Below are 16,741 nucleotides of genomic sequence, written 5' to 3'. Positions count from 1 at the left end.
CTAACTATCGAGTCCCCTACCACGAGTACTTTTCTATTCTGCCCCCTTCCCTTCTTTGCCACAGTGTCAGGCTCAGTGCCAGAGAACTGACTACTATGGCTTTCCTCTGGTAGGTTATCCCCGCCAGCAGTATCCAAAATGGTATACTTATTGCTGAGGGGAATGTCCACAGGGGATCTCTGCACTGTGTCTGTCCCTTTTCCTCCCCCTAACTGTAACCCATCTATCCTTGTCCTGAGGCTTGGGAGTGACCAACTCCCGGTAACTCCTCTCAATTACCCCCTCAGCCTCCCGAATGATCCGTAGTTCATCCAGCTCCAGCTCCAATTCCCTAACAAGGTTTTCAAGGAGCTGGAATTGGGTGCACTTCCCGCAGATGTAGCCAGTGGAGATGAGTGCCATGTCTCCCACCTGCCACATTCTGCAGGAGGAGCAAGCAACTGCCCTAGCATCCATACCCCTCTTATCTGAACACCCACTCAGTACTAAAGTAGAAAGCTTAGTTCAAGTTGCTATAAAATTAATAACAAACTTATATTCAATAGAGGAAGTTTAGAATGAACCTTACCTTATTAACTAGGTTAGAGGAGGAGGGCGGGTGGGAGATACTGCAGTTGTGGAGTCTCGGGTTTAGCCGCCTTGCTGATATATATGGTCACTGCTTTCCTTCCCGGCTGCCCCTCTGGTCCTAGTCACTTCCTCCACTGCTCCCGCTCCTTCTGTGAAAGAGAAAACACCGCTGCCCTCTACCGGTAAGTAATTTTTAAAAACTGCCTTACCTTAGCTTAGATGGTTAGATGAATTGAAGAATGGACTTAGGAGAGCTAGAAGGGAGCATGAAAAAGCTTTAGTGAGTAGGATTAAAGAAAATCTTAAGGCATTCTATACTTATGTAATGAACAACAGGATGGCCACAGTGAGGGTAGGGCCGATCAGCGATAATGGAGGGAACTTGTGCCTGGAACTAGAGGAAGTAGGGGAGGACCTTAATGAATACTTTGCTTCAGTATTCACTACTGAGAGGAACCTTGTTGTTTGTGAAGATAGTGCAAAACAGACTGATATGTTCGAACAGGTTGATGTTAAGAAGGAGGATGAGCTGAAAACTTTGAAAAATGTAAGGATTGATAAATCCCCTGGGCCATTCTGGATATATCCTAGGTTGCTACAGAAAGTGATGGAAGAAATTATTGCACCTTTGGCAATGATTTTTGCATCTTCACTGTCCACTGGAATTGTGCCAGATGATTAAAGGGTGGCAAATATTATTCCCTTGTTCGAGAAAGGGAGTAAGGATAATCCTGGGAATTACAGACTAGTCAGGCTTACGTCTGTGTAGAGGATTCTGAGAGACAAGATTTATAATTACTAGGAAAACCATATGGACATAGTCAGCATGGCTATAAGAGGCAAGTCATGCCTTACTCATCTTACTGTATTCTTTGAAGATGTGACAAAACACATTCATGAAGGTAGAGCTGTGGTTGTGGTGTACATGGATTTTAGCAAGGTGTTTGATAAGGTTCCCCAAGGTAGGCTCATTCAGAAAATAAGGAGGCATGGGATACAGGGAAATCTAGCCGTCTGGATACAGAATTGACTAGCCATCAAAGACAGAGGGTGGTAGTAGATGGAAAGTATTCAGCCTAGAGCTCAGTGACCAGTGGTGTTCCGCTGGAATCTATTCTGGAACCTCTGCTGTTTGTGAGTTTTTAAAAATGACCTGGATGAGAAAGTGGATGGATGGGTTAGAAAGTTTGCCGATGACATGAAGGTTAGTGGAGCTATGGATAGTGTAGCGGGCTGTTGTATGTTGCGGCAGGACATTGACCTGATGCAGAACGGGACCAGTCAGAGATGCAGTTTAACCTGGAAAACTGTGAAGTGATTCATTTCAGAAGGTCGAATTTGAAGGCAGAATAGAGGGTTAAAGGCAGGATTATTGGCAGTGTGGAGGAACAGAGGGATCTTGGGGTCCATGTCCATGGATCCATCAAAGTTGCCACCTAAGTTGACAGGGTTTTTAAGTTGTTGTATGGTGTTTTGGCTTTCATTAGCAGGAGGATTGAGTTTAAGAGCCACAAGGTTATGCTGCACCTCTATGCTACAACTCACTTGGAATAGTGTGTTCAGTTCTGGTCACTGCATTATAAGGAGGATGTGGAAGCTTTAGAGAAGGTGCAGAGGAGATTTCCCAGGATGCTGCTTGGACTGGAGGACATGTCTTATGAAGAAAGGAGCTTATGAGGGAGCGAATGCTTTTTTCATTGGAATGAAGAAGGGTGAGAGACAACTTGATAGTGGTGTTAAAGGTAATGACAGGCATAGATCAAATGAATAGTCAGACTTTTTTCTCAGAGTGGCTGTCATGAGGGGGCACAATTTTAAGGCGACTAGAGGAAATATCAGAAGTAGATTCTTTACACAGAGTGGTGGGTTTTGGAATGCACTGCCAGCTGTGGTAGTAGAGTCAGATACTTTAGGGACATTGAAGCGACTCTTGGATAGACACATGGATGATAGTAAAATAAAGGCCATGTAGGTTAGTTTGATCTTAAGTAGGATAAAAGGTCTGCATAGCATCAAAGGCTGAAGGGCTTTTATTGTGCTGTACTGATCTAGGTTCTTGTATTATACATAATCTCACTATTGGCAGAATTTCAAGCCCCTCTATCACTCAAGAAAATGATTGATTGCATTCATGAATGTTTTTTGAGAAAGTACTACTTACACAAGGCAAATGGTCAATAAAGTAGAAAATGGTCAATCTACCCTGCTTTGCTTTCCAGATTTCAAAAAATCTGGTCATTGCCCTGGAAAAGATTTGTACAGTTATATACCAGGATTATGCTTAGGGTATGCACATCATAAACAAATATAAAGAAAGGATAACACTTTGGATTTAAATCTGCTTTACTTGTGTGTCAGATTAGGCCTTGACAGAATTGTATTATCAGCTCTTAAAATGCATAGATGCAAGAGTTCCATATAAAAAGCTCACTGGGCAACAGTTGACATGAATAAGTCTCACTGACACCAAACTATTGTTATCAATGTGCTTTCATTCAACAAATCATGTTAGTTAGGAGCAAGTCATTTTGTTCTTAAAGTTGAAATATCCTTTGAAATGTTCACAACCATGAATTAATTTACCTTAAAATCATGCCTGTTGCATAAATGTGTCAAGAGTGCAGAATTTTCATCACTATTCAGGAAAAGTAAGTAACAGGCAGAACAAAACTGGAACAGAAAAAGATTGCATTCAACAAATAAAAGCCATAGGCATAATGTATTTGAGGATAGGATCATCCCATTCTCTCTCAGTTAGTTGAGATAGATTACTGTTGCGATTTAAAAACAAAAAAACTAATTTTCATCCACTTTAGGTGATTGTGTTAAGGTCAAATTTTGTCAAGTTTATTAACTTGACTGAATATGAGTGCAGCCCAAACAAAACATGATGTGGTGATGGGATATCAGCCTCTGTGGAGTTATTCCAATATAATAAATGTCAATTGTTCATTGAGACTTTTAGTTTAGATTAAAATTGGTGTATTAGAAGATGGCCAATTTCTTTGGAGTGTAGATTTAGAGACTGGGCCTTATATGGAGTCAGAGGCAAAATACTGCTGAGTCAAATACATTGCAACCACTTTCCAATTTTGAAATACAAAACAAGTCAATTAGAATTTGACAAGGATAACAAACAGCACCAAGATAAACAGCTAGATAATCTTTTTTTGATGACACCAGTTCAAGGAAAAAGGTTGTCCTACTCACTAAGAAAACTAAGAAAACTCCATTGCTCTTCTTGAAATAGTGTCATGTGATGTATGGGCACCTACACGACAAAAAGGTGAGCAGCGCTGTCTTCAGTATTAAAATGTCGAATACAGTCCTTTGTTCAGCTGTCCAGAGTGAGGCCCAAGCCTTCAAATTTCTGACTCTGGTAAGAGTACTGCCAACTGTGACAAGTAGACACCAGGCAATAGCATTAGAGGTCAACATGTATTCAAAAAAGTGAGAGAAGAAAGTTGAGATCAAAGTAAAAAAAAATATGTGATGGTTTACTTAAGCTCAGATTTAAATAATACGTTTGTCATAGATCAGATCATAATAATGAGGTACATACGGTTTTTGCGAAGATTTGCAGCTTGGATTGCGGATGCAGTTATTGGTTTGCTCACTGAGCTGATGTGTTGTCGTGCAGACGTTTTGTCACAATGCTAGGTAGCGTCATGAATGCAACTTCCATATTGTTGTTCTACTCCACTTGATATTTATATGATCTGGTCTGATAAGGTGGGTGTTGTCATTTCTGATTTTTCCAATGCCAATAACTGCCTCCACAAATTTGAGCTGTAAATTGTGTGCCAAAAATCACTATGCTTGAACACGACTGACCAGCAGTGGACCACAACCCTAGAACAAGCCATCGTCATTAAACAACACGCAACTAGAACAAAGAAGAAACTTATACTACAGGAGATACTAACCAAACTGATTCACAGTAAAGACAAGGGCAAACCAGATGCACGGATAAAAAATTTATCCAAAAGATCATTAAAACACAGCAAGAAAGCGGTCTTAATACATGGACTTAACTATAACCACAGAGACACTAACAAAACTGATTTCTTAGCTGCTCTTGAATCAACACTAAAAACCAATGGACTCATGGATGAAGCACAATAGGCAAACTATAGTGCTAATCTGAACCAGAGAAATGAATTTAAAGCCCTCAACACATCAGAAAGAAATGGTATCCTTTCACATTACAGCATTGTTTACTTCCATTGATACCACTTGTGAAACACTACTAGAAGGACCAGAAATCCTGACCCCAACAAACACCATCAGCAAGTACAATATGCTCAAACTACTAGACTTATGCCTCACCACTCGATTCTTCTTCAATGGCCAAGTATATCAATGGCACACCCATGGAATCACCTATGGTAAAATGAAAGGCATGTAGGTTAATTTGATCTTACAGTAGGGTAAAAGGTCTGCACAACATCAAAGGCTGAAGGGCTCATAGCAGAAGCAGTCATCCACAAATGAAGCTGCATCAGAACATTATTCCAATGAGCCACCGCATACTGCAGCACAGAGGAACTACGCAGAGCAGAGGAAAATTACCTATACATTGTATTCAAAAAGAACGGGTACCCAATGAACACCGTCTGCAGATTTCTCAGCAACAAACTCAAATATGCAGACAAAAACACATCCAGAAACCCTAGCCACTTTATACTAAATCAAAGACATTTCGGAAATGACTGCCAGATTACTCAGACCCCTTGGCATCATGGTAACCCACCAACACACTAAAACAGCAGCTAATGAACTTTAAAGACCCTATACAGACGACAAGCAAAGCTAATGTTATTTACAAAATATTACGCAAGGACTGTAACAAACACTACATTTGACAAACAGGCAGAAAACTAGCCACCAGAATATCAACTAGCCACAAAACGACATGATCCTCTCTCACTCGTATCCTTGCATACAAAGGAGGAAGGACACCACTCAACTGGGACAACATATCAATTCTAGGACAAGCCAAACAGAGACACGCATGAGAATTCCTAGAAGCATGACATTCCAACAGGAACTCTATCAACAAACACATCAAGTTAGACCCCATCTACCACCTCCTGAGAAAAAGAACGGGAAATGACATCACCACAGGAAATGATTTCATCACAGGAAATGACATCACTGACCCAATGAATCCCAAACATATAAATAGAAAGCAGGAATTATCAACAGTGCTTCACCTGAAGACCCTCTGAAGATGTTACCTAGTAGGGTAATGAAACATCTGGATATGAACCTTCCAGCTCAACGAGCAAACCTACATCCAGAACCTCAACCTGAGTTACAAATCTTTTCAAAACTCGCAGTCATGCAAAGAATGGAATACACAACCTTCCCTTGATTCAAACAAAGCTGTGGATCAGATATGCACTTGACACATTTGTCATCAATCGCACTAAGTTGGAGAAAACACACCATCTCATCTACAACATTCACCAGTATCAAATTCATCAGAGAAGAGGAAAAACAACAATCAACTCCCATTCAGAGATGTCATGATAGGATTAGCGACCAACACGGAATTCATAAAAGAAAGTGTATAGGAAGACGGCCTACATGGACCTAATCCTTAACTACAACAGCAATCACCCAGCATCCACAAACAGAGCTGTGTCAAGACACTATTTAAACGAGCTATAATATACTGCACCCGAATTATGCAAAAATGAGGAAGAATACCTACGCAAGGTCTTCGGAAACAGTGGATACACCAACATCTTTGTCCGCCAATGCCTATTGGACAGATAACACCAAGAGGATGCTGCATGCCCTGATTCACTGGTCAATCTATTCTATATAAAGAACACAGAAATGACAACCAGACTCTTATGACAGTTGGGAATCATGATAGCACACCAACCTGCAGCCACATTATGCCAACTACTCAAGGATGAAAGACCCTATACCCAACATGCAGGACCAACTTAATATACAAAATCCTGTGTAATAACTGCCATAAATACCACATCAGACAGACAAATAGAAAACTAGCAATCCGGATACACGAACACCGACTATCAGCAAAACGGCTCGAACAGCTCTCACTCATCTCAATACATGCAGGCATGGAGGGCCATCAATTTGACAGGAGCAACATAACCATCCTAGGACAAGCTAACCAGACATGCACAGGAATTCCAAGAGGCCTGGTTTTCAATCCAGAATGCCATCAATAAGCATGTAGAAATAGTCCCGATATAGAAACCACTGTAGAGGAAAACCAGAAGTAACGACGCCCATCTTAACAGACCAGATCATATAATACCAAGCAGTGTAGAACAACAATGCTTCATGGAAGTCGCGCTGTTGATGTTACCTAGCATGGTGATGAAAAGTCTGCATGACACCCCACTAGCTCAGTGAGGTACACTTTATAAGCAGCTACACACAGCATGATATGGGCAAATTAGTCAGAGGACTCAAATATGTTGTAATTTTAAGCTCAAGCTGAGTTTTTTTTAAGAAATGAAGCTCAAAGAATTTCGAACAAACTTTTTAACACCTTGTTCTTGCTTTTTCTATATGGCAAACCATAGATTAACATTACAGCTTACAACTCATTCTATTGCTACTTTAATGAGCTTGGCCCTATAGCAGCTCTAATTTTAGCAATTTGTTTCCTGCTGATTAGTTACCTATCTTAATAAATAATCTAACATTATTGATGGTGAAAATATAAACTTAAAAGCTGTGCTAGAAATATTCAGGAAGCAATCTGCAACAATGTTTGTGGAGGGTCATGAGTTAATGTTTCACATGATGACTTTTGTCAGAATTTAGAGGTGAAATGTCATCAACTTGAGTGTTAATTCTGCTTCTCTCTCATATGTTGGTAAAATCTGCTGAGTGGTTTCAGCAGTTTGTTTTAACTTATCTTACTGACAGTTTGACTGTTCTATCTAACAGACACTAATTATAATTCTGTACAGTTCACTTGTTCTTAAAACGTATTTGTGGATGTTTGTTTTTGCAGAACTAACTTGTACCAGTTGATTAGAATTTGATGTATACAAAATATTACAATTTAATTAGCTTTACTAGAACTTCCCATGACTTTAAAAAGGTATGGATATGCTAAATGTCCTAAGCTGTTTGAGGATGAAGAGGTGTTGTTAGAGCTTGATAGTCATGTCTAAGTGAGAAGTGCAGGACAGGTTGTTGGTTATTGTCTCTCCTAGGAACTTGACGCTCTTGACCTTCTCTATCTCGGCTCTGTTAATGTAGATGGAGGTGTGTTCTCCTCCTTTCTTCCTGAAATCAATGATTAGTTCTTTTGTTTTGCCAACATTGAGAGGGGAAATTGTTATCATTGCATCATAACACCAAACCCTCTATTTCATTTCTGTATTCCGACTCATTGTTGTTTGATATCCATCCTTCTATGGTGGTGTGTCAGCAAACTTGTAGATGGCATTCATTTGGAATTTGGCTACACAGTAGTGGGTGTACAGGGAGTATAGTAAGGGCTGAGAATGTATCCTTGGGAGGTGGGGGGCTCCATTGTTCAGGGTTATTGTGGAGGAGGTGCAGTTTTCTGTCTTCACAGTTCGCAGTCTGTGGGTCAAGAAGCTGAGGGTCCAGTTGAAGAGGGCAGAGTCAAGACCTAAGTCTGTGTTTTGAGATCATTCTTGTTGAAGGCAGAGTTGTAGTCAATGATTAGGAGTGTGACATAGATGCCCTTGTTATCCAGATGTTCGAGGGATAAGTGTATGGCTAGGGAAATGGTATTCGCTGTGGACCTGTTTCAGCAGTTGGCAAATTGATGTGGGCCATGATCAGCCACTCGAAGCACTTGATGATTATGAATGCCAGAGCCAGCAGGTGGAAATCATTAATGCACATTGCCTGTGATTTCTTTGGTACTGGGATGACGGTCATCTTCTTGAAGAAGGTGGTGACTTTGGCTTATAGGAGAGAGAGAGAGGAGAGAGAGCGAGAGAGAGAGCGAGAGAGAGAGCGAGAGAGAGAGCGAGAGAGAGAGCGAGAGAGCGAGCGAGCGAGAGAGCGAGCGAGCGAGAGAGCGAGCGAGCAAGAGCGAGAGACAGCGAGCGAGCGATGTTAGTGAATATCTCAAATGCGTCAAAGGCTGTCAGGGCAAGTCACACTGTGCTGCTAGCATTCTGCTTGAACAGAGCATAGAAAGAATTGAGCACATCAGGGAGGGATGTGTTTTTGTTTGCTATCTTGCTCTGTTTAATTTTGTATGCCATTATGTGTGATAGCCTTGTCACAAGCAGCAGATTTCTGTATGGTTGGTTTGGGGTTCTAACTTGGTCTGGTCCTGTCTCTTGGCACCTCTGATGGCTTTGTGGAGGTCATACCTGGATTTTCTGAATAGGTCTGGGTCATTTGACTTGAATGCTGCATGTCTGGTCTTCAGTAGGCAGTGGATTTCCCTGTTAATCAAAGGTTTCCGGTTGGGGAACACCTGGATTGACCTTTGGCACACAGTTCTCCACTTACTTGCTAATGGAGTCTGAGATAGTGGTGATACCTGTCTAGGTTGTCCACTGAGTTCTTGAATATGGTCCAGTCCACCACATGCAAACTGTCCAGGAGAAGCTCTTCCACTGCCTCAGACCAGCATTGTACTACTTTCTGTGAAGGATCCTCCCATTTCAGATTCTTGTAAGCTGAGAAGAAGAACATCATTGTGGTCTGATTTTCTGAAGTGTGGACAGAGGGAAGAGAGTGGTAGGCATCTTTGATGGTTGTGTAGCAGTGGTCCAGAATACTCAGTCCACTAGTGGAGCGGAAGACGTGTTGGTGGTATTTAGGAGCACCCTCTTGAAGCTAGCCTGACAAGTCACTGCAGATGATATATAAGGCCTTAGGGAATTTTGTGTCCAGACCATTTGTAACAGTGTAAATTTTATCCAGTCATTCTTCACATCAGCTTAGTTTAATATGTCAACTGCTGCCAGGATAGTGGAGGTGAACCCATACAGCATTTCACTATAAGGTATTTTCGGTCCACGGAGTAAAGGTTTGCCAGGGTTGCCACATCTGAGCACCAGGCATTGATCAGAAAGTATACTCCTCTGCTCTTTGCTTTATCTGAGGAAGCCATGTGGTCCGTGCAATGTATACAGAACCCTCCAGCTTGGAAGGCACAGGCAGGTATGGTAGGTGTGAGCCATATCTCTGTAAATCGGAGCACACAGCAGGTCCCTCTGGAAAGTAAGTCTTCATCAGAGTTCATCCAGTTTGTTTTCAATAACTTGGAGGTTTGCCAGAAGTATGCTGAGGAGGGTCTCTTGAAGATACGTTGCTTCAGTCTCATCTGCGAACCAGTGCATCTTCCTCATTTTCTTGGAGGTTTTCTGCATCTGCATGGTCCTAGGAGTTGGTGGTCAGAGCCTGCTGCTTCAGAGGATAAGTGAGTCAGTTTGGGACAGCCTGGGCCTCCCAGGGGTCCAGTAGTCATGGGATAGAGGATCAGTCAGGCATCCTCAGGGTTGTGTTGCTGCAGGTCTGGGGTTATATCTTGGGCTGGTTGAGCCTTCTTGCAGTCAAGTTACTATCTGGGTTGGTTGCATTCCAGGTTGGGTCACTGCAAGGTCAGGGGTCAGATCTTGGTTGTGTGTCCTCATGGGTCCTGCAGGAAGCCAGTGGGTTTGCCCTGGGCCTCTAAATCCAGTCTCAGTAGTACTCAGGTCTAGATGTTCATAGGATCCTCAGACCTCTAAGTAGATAAAATGGATAATGCTCAGAGTTGTAGGCATCCAGCCTCCGTATTCTTAGCTTGACTGTAGTGCACAGGAGAGACAGGCAGTTTGCAGCAAGGGGAAACACTGAAGAGTAAATGTATCAATCAGCAAATTGGTGGATTTAGCTACAGCCAGTTCCTCTGGTGAAACAGACCAGGCATTACTTGAGAGTCTGTTAAGGTACTGTGGAGAGTTCAGTTTGGTGGGTTAGTCTCAGTTTGTCAGAGCTGTCCAACTAAGTCAGTTCGGAGGTTGGGGTGACAGTCAGATAGTGATTTGCTTACTAATAGGCAGGAGGCTTTTAAAGAGCAACTCTGGTGTCCTGGGAAGTCAATAATATTAATTGTTGGGATGGGGTTCATTGTACGCTGTTGCTCAGGGAATAGTCATATTGATTGGAAAAGTACGAACAGCAAGATCAATCTCTGCGAACTGGTAGGGTTAAGACTTCTCAAAATGAGATTCTTCAAGTAGGTCATTTTGACTGGCTTTACAACTTCCCAAAGTAGAGGCCAAAAAAGCATAAATATAGGTACATTTATAATAAGGGGGCTCAACCAAACCAGGGAATGGAGCAGTGAATCTGAAGAGTCATTTATGCCATACAGTTCTTTTAAAAAGTGCTATTGTGCTTGATTTGGAATTGTGTGCCAGCATTAAAAACAAAGATCTATCTTTGTAAACCACAAATTCAGTCTAATATCTGCAATACAGCAGGACTGAAATTTTTCAATGCCAGATGCTTTATCAAATTTGATTCTAATTAGCAGAATGGTAGTACACTGCCCTTTTCAACTTGGAATTTATTTTAAATGGCTAAATAAGATGTGCATTGAAATAATTTGTGAACGGATTTAGATCTGTGCTCATAACACCAAAAAGAAACACTGGATTAAAGCGATGCTTTCTCTGCTAAAAATCAGTTCCATCCTTGACTGGTCTATCAGCAGAATTACCATAGAGATAGAGTGACACTAAGTGAATGAGTTTTCCTATGCCATTGTCAGGCAACCAGCTGGTTAATGAGCAATATGGTCAAAACTCTAGGTCATGAATCCATGTCACTTGGGAATGATGTTTGTTTTCTAAGAAAGAAAGAAACATGGAACCAATGAGTTGAGCATTGAGCTCCACCTCAATATATCTGATCAATTCTAACGACAAATGCCCTATCTAGCAACTGACTTTTCATCTTTGGGGATTTAACTCGTCTTTAGTTGCATATTGAATGTATGTACATTTATGTACATTGAAATTATTTTGCAGGTCAACCTTATTGCAGACCAGGAGCACAGAAGATTAATGCACAGCAACACTGAAGAAAATTTTAAACTCTTTAGCTTACATTTTCAGTTGGTCTGCAGTATCAGATTCAACATAGCAAACAGAACCATTTTAGAATGTACATAGTCTCACTATAAAAATTAAGAGTTGTCAGGATATCGTGAGAAGGAAATTGAAAACTTTTTCAGACACATATCCTAATTTGTGAAGGACTGAAAATGCTGCATTGAGGCGATCATTCTATGATTAATAGATTTTTAAAAACGATAGTTTAAGTACACTGCATTATTTTTATACAATTCCAAAAAATTGCAATTGTCTAAGACTGTGTGCCATAATACAAAATTTATATTTATCTGAATTGGATGTTAATACTGTTATAAAAAGTTTAAAATTACATCAGATAAAGTTTGTAAATTGAATCTGAAATTTAGTATTTTGTTGTGTAGTATATGTCTGAAGATTTGAATAATACATGCTTTCTGCCAATCACAATAGTCATGTGTGGAGAGGAAAGATAGGGTACTGACTAGAAAGTTTGTATCTTGTGTTTTTGGCTTTTTTAGCCAGGATTCCTAATGTGCTTCTACTTTTGTAATAAGGCTGAGAGAGTCTTGACCAACAGGAGGAAAGTGGATGTGAGGCATTTCAGATCTACTATAATCCTAATAGATAGTTGACTAGACTAGAGTGACTGAACAGACTACTTCTGTTCCTGTTTCTTATGATCTGTCAGTTTCTTCTAGTTCAGTCCCGCTGTACTCATTGTCTCAGATATTTGTGCATATCAAGTCTCAAGACTGATTTCTGTTTAGAATCTGAATTGAATTAGCTTTATTGTCAAGTGAATATACAGAAAAATTTACATTGCCACTTACAGCACCATCTTAGGTACAAAGGTACCTGGGGTACAGCTTTTTCAGTCACAAGAGTAACACTGTCACCAACACATGGCTCCATCTTAGGTACACAGTACCTAGGTACAATCCTTAGTTCAGAATAGAGAAATGAAGAAAAAAAAGTTACATTACAGCTATACAGTGTATAATCACTGGTCAGCAAAACAAGAAGGAAAGTTAAAAAGATAAGCTCAGCAGGCCAGCACAGGGGGTCCCCACATGTTCTGACCACTGGCTGCAGCCATGCTCTGTACTGGGCTGCTGCTAACACACTCCGCTCTGAACGCTGTTTTAGAGGCTGAGAGTCAGAGGCCGGGGCTGGGTGTCCTTGACCGAGAAAAGGGAGGGAAAGAGGAGCAAAAGAGAAAAAAATGATTTGTTCTCCTTTATTATATTTAATATCCGAACAGTCATTTGACCATGACGCCAACCTGTTTCTCAAAATGGATGTGCACTTACATTCATTTTCCTTTTGTTTGGTGACATCTACATTTCCCAGAACCTATACCTCAGGCCTTAACTTTTCTACTTCTTTCCATGGATGGTGTCCCAATATTTTCCAGTTTTTTTTATGGACAGATCACATTAGCCAATTCCAACCAAAACTAGATTTTATCCAATTTACTGAATCTCCTGATGTAATATTCTGCAAACATTTTTGCTCAAAAATATTTTTAAAATTTTATCTTGATTTAATGAGAGAATTGTTAAATTGAATAATAAAACAATTCTGATAGTTTTTCCTACAAGATATTGTACCTGAATAAAGCTGTCTGCCTGCAGTTATATAAAGCATTGATCCAACTGCAGTAAAGTGTGCAGTTTTGCTTCTACTTAACTCAGCGGGAGTGCTGTGGTTCTGTTTGCCGAGTTGGAAGTTTTTGTTGCAAACGTTTCGTCCCCTGTCTAGGTGACATCCTCAGTGCTTGGGAGCCTCCTGTGAAGTGCTTCTGTGGTGTTTCCTCCGGCATTTATAGTAGCCTGTCCCTGCCGCTTCCGGTTATCAGTTTCAGCTGTCCGCTGTAGTGGCCGGTATATTGGGTCCAGGTCTATGTGTTTGTTGATGGAGTTTGTGGATGAGTGCCATGCTTCTAGGAATTCCCTGGCTGTTCTTTGTTTCGCTTGCCCTATAATGGTAGTGTTGTCCCAGTCAAATTCATGTTGCTTGTCGTCTGCGTGTGTGGCTACTAGGGATAGCTGGTCGTGTCGTTTCGTGGCTAGTTTTGATTTTAAAGGAGATCAAAATCACATGAAAAATATTGAAATGTGACAGACAGACAGACAGACAGACCTCAGGGGAATGTAGCATGAACAGCCAAGTTTCTGATGTGGAGATTGGCTCTAATGCAATGAGGGGTATGTTGGGTTCCAAGAGATCAATTGTGTTAGGGGATTCTGTAGTCTGAGGTACAGACAGATGTTTTTGCGGCCAGCAGCAAAAACGTAGAATGGTGCATTGCTTCCCTGGATCAAGGATGTCTCAGAGACGGTGCAGAATGTGCTCACGGGGAGGAGGGGCCAGCAAGAGGTCATTGTCCACATTGGAACCAACGACATAGGAAGGGAAAAGGTTGAAATTCTAAAGGGAGATCACCGAGAGCTAGGCAGAAATTTAAAAAGGAGGTCCTCCAGAGTAGTAATACCTGGATTACTCCCGGTGCTACGAGCAAGTGAGGGCAGGTATAGGAGAATAGAGCAGATGAATGCAAGGTTGAGGAGCTGGTGTATGGGGGAAAGGTTCACATTATTGGATCATTGGAATCTCTTTTGGGGTAGAAGTGACCTGCACAAGAAGGACAGATTGCACTTAAATTGGAAGGGGACTAAGATACTGGCAGGGAGATTTGCTAGAGCTGCTTGGGAAGTTTTAAACTAGTAAGGTGGGGGGATGGGACCCAGGAAGATAGTGAGGAAAGAAATCAATCTGAGACTGGTACAGTTGAGAACAGAAGCAAGTCAAACAGTCAGGGTAGGCAGGGACAAGGTAGGTCTAATAAATTAAACTGCATTTATTTCAATGAAAGGGACCTAACTGGGAAGGCATATGAACTCAGGGCATGGTTAGGAACATGGGAGTGGGATATCATAGCAATTCCAGAAACATGGCTCAGGGATGGGCAGGACTGGCAGCTTAATGTTCCAGGATACAAATGCTACAGGAAGGATAGAAAGGGAGGCAAGAGAGGAGGGGGAGTGGCATGTTTGATAAGGGATAGCATTATAGCTGTGCTGAGGGAGGATATTCCCAGAAATACATCCAGGGAAGTTATTTAGGTGGTACTGAGAAATAAGAAAGGGCTGATCACCTTATTGGGATTGTATTATAGACGCCCCCCAATAGTCAGAGGGAAATTGAGAAACAAACTTGTAAGGAGATCTCAGCTATCTGTAAGAATAATAGGGTGGTTATGGTAGGGGATTTTAACTTTCAAAACATCTACTAGGACTGCCATAGTGTTAAAGGTTTAGATGGAGAGGAATTTCTTAAGTGTGTACAAGACAATTTTCTGATTCAGTATGTGCATGTACCTACTAGAGAAGGTGGAAAACTTAACCTACTCTTGGGAAATAAAGCAGGGCAGGTGCCTGAAGGAGCAGTTTGGGGCCAGCGACCATAATTCTATTTGTTTTAAAATAGGGATGGAAAAAGATAGACGAGATCTAAAAGTTGAAGTTCTAAATTGGAGAAAGGCCAATTTTGACAGTATTAGGCAAGAACTATTGAAAGTTGATTGGAGGCAAATGTTCGCAGGTAAAGGGACGGCTGGAAAATGGGAAGCCTTCAGAAATGAGATAACAAGAATCCAGACAAAAAGTGTATTCCTGTTAGGGTGAAAGGAAAGACTGGTAGGTATAAGGAATGCTGGTTGACTAAAGAAATTGAGGGTTTGGTTAAGCAAAAGAAGGAAACATGTCAGGTATGGACAGGATAGATCGAGTGAATCCTTAGAAGAGTATAAAGGAAGTAGGAGTATACTTACGAGGGAAGTATACTCCTACTTACGAGGGAAATCAGGAGGACAAAAAGGGAACATGAGATAGCTTTGGCAAATAGAATTAAGGAGAATCCAAATACATTAAGGACAAAAAAAGGTAACTAGGGAGAGAATCAGGCCCCTCAAAGATCAGAGCTGAAAACGTGTTGCTGGAAAAGCGCAGCAGGTCAGGCAGCATCCAAGGAACAGGAGAATCGACGTTTCGGGCATAAGCTTCTGCAGCCCTCACTTCCCCTCAAAGATCAGCAAGGTGGCCTTTGTGTGGAGCTGCAGAAAATGGGGGAGTTACTAAATGAGTATTTTGCATCAGTACCTTTGAGCCAGTTCTGTATCCAAATGGCTAGTGCTCCCTGTATTCCGTGAGATCTAATCAGTCTCCCATGGGGAACCTTGTCGAACACCTGACTGAAGTCCACATAGATCACATCTCTACCCTTATCAATCCTCTTTGTTACTTCCTCAAAAAACTCAATCAAGTTTGTGAGACATGATTTCCCACACACAAAGCCATGTTGACTATCCCGAATCAGTCCTTGCCTTTCTAAATACATATACATCCTGTCCCTCAGGATTCCCTCCAACAACTTGCCCACCACTGACGTCAGGCTCACTGGTCTATAGTTCCCTGGCTTGTCCTTACCATCCTTCTTAAACACTGACACCACGTTAGCCAACCTCCAGTCTTCCAGCACCTCACCTGTGACTATCGATGATATAAGTATCTCAGCAAGAGGCCCAGCAATCACTTCCCTAGCTTCCCGCAGAGTTCTAGGGTACACCTGATCAGGTCCTGGGGTTTTATCCCCTTTTATGCATTTCAAGACATCCAACACTTCCTCCTCTGTAATATGGAGATTTTGCAAGATGTCACCATCTATTTCCCCACAGTCTATACCTTCCATCTCCTTTTCAGGGTTGTTTTCAGACTGGAGGCCTGTGACCAGTGGAGCGCACAAGGATCAGTGCTGGGTCCTCTACTTTTTGTCATTTACTTAAATTATTTGGTTGCAAGCATAAGAGTTACAGTTAGTAAGTTTGCAGATGACACCAAAGTTGGAGGTGTAGTGGACAGCGAAAAGGGTTACCTCAGATTACAACAGGATCTTGACCAGATGTGCCAATGGGCTGAGAAGTGGCAGATGGAGTTTATTTTGGATAAATGTGAGATGCTGCATTTTGGGAAAGCAAATCTTAGCAGGACTTATACACTTAATGGTAAGGTCCTAGGGAGTGTTGTTGAACAAAG

Source organism: Chiloscyllium plagiosum, chromosome 14 (assembly GCF_004010195.1).
Source record: "Chiloscyllium plagiosum isolate BGI_BamShark_2017 chromosome 14, ASM401019v2, whole genome shotgun sequence".
Taxonomy (NCBI): Eukaryota; Metazoa; Chordata; class Chondrichthyes; order Orectolobiformes; family Hemiscylliidae; genus Chiloscyllium; species Chiloscyllium plagiosum.
Note: the sequence above shows the minus strand (reverse complement) of the source record.